General features: G+C 37.3%; 1 long non-coding RNA gene across 1 annotated transcript; it reads right to left on the bottom strand.

Annotated features, from left to right (window-relative positions):
* On the bottom strand, positions 1 to 908 carry LOC111787003. The gene is made up of 3 exons (XR_002813866.1): positions 887 to 908; positions 381 to 446; positions 1 to 33 (listed from the first exon to the last, which is right to left on the bottom strand). It is a non-coding gene; the product is annotated as an uncharacterized LOC111787003 (long non-coding RNA).
* Positions 909 to 911: the final 3 nt, after the last annotated feature.

Raw genomic sequence — 911 nt, 5'->3', positions numbered from 1 at the left:
CAACAGAAAGGGAGCTTGACAAAGAGCAACAACCTGTAGAAGCAAGGGTTAGGTAGTATTTATGGTGACCCATTGGGACAGGAGTTGACTTCGGTCACAAATGAAGCAAAAACTTTTATGTTCGTGTTTACTTAGTCACTGAACTTGATAAAGTGTTTAATAAGTCCTTCAACTTTCAAGGACCTATTGGATACAAAATTATTGGTTCAAAGGTTTATTAAACACTTTTAAAGTCGGAGGTCTATTAACCATAAAATTGAAAGCTTTGACATCTACTAGACACTTATATGTTCGTGGACCTATTAGATACAAACTTGAAAGTTGATGAAACGACAAAAAAGGATCAAAATGCAACAAATGAAGTGGCTGTAGTAACATACCTGACGTGGAAAAGTCAATGGCTTCTGTCCAAGAGCATGAGGATTCCCAACATTTGTGAAAATAATCTGCAGAAAATTTTGAAACCATGAGCAATAGGAATGTTTGGGCCAGAAAAATTGCTCTGAATGAGACTGAAACATGAGATAGCAAGGGTGCGAGTTGAAAGTGCCACCAAAGTCCCGCTTGGAGCTCAAGCTCAGCCTCACGATTTTAAAACACGTCTGTTAGGGAGAGGTTTCCACACCCTTATAAAGAATGTTTCGTTCCTCTCTCCAACCGATGTAGGATCTCATAATATAAGTAGGATACAATATCTCCATTGGTATAAAGCCTTTTGGGTGAAACCAAAAGTAAAGACGTAAGAGCTTATATCTAAAATGGACAAGATCATACTGATGTGGAGATAAATGCCAAGTTTATTCCAAAAACTTATTGCAGGACAAAAGTATTGATCAAAGGTGAAACATAACCAATTAACCAAACTCCTTAAACAATCAAAGCATACCCTTTTCCCTTCTTTTTGAAGCTCA

Source organism: Cucurbita pepo, unplaced genomic scaffold (genome assembly GCF_002806865.2).
Source record: "Cucurbita pepo subsp. pepo cultivar mu-cu-16 unplaced genomic scaffold, ASM280686v2 Cp4.1_scaffold003996, whole genome shotgun sequence".
Taxonomy (NCBI): domain Eukaryota; kingdom Viridiplantae; phylum Streptophyta; class Magnoliopsida; order Cucurbitales; family Cucurbitaceae; genus Cucurbita; species Cucurbita pepo.
This window is presented reverse-complemented; position numbering and strand designations above follow the sequence as displayed.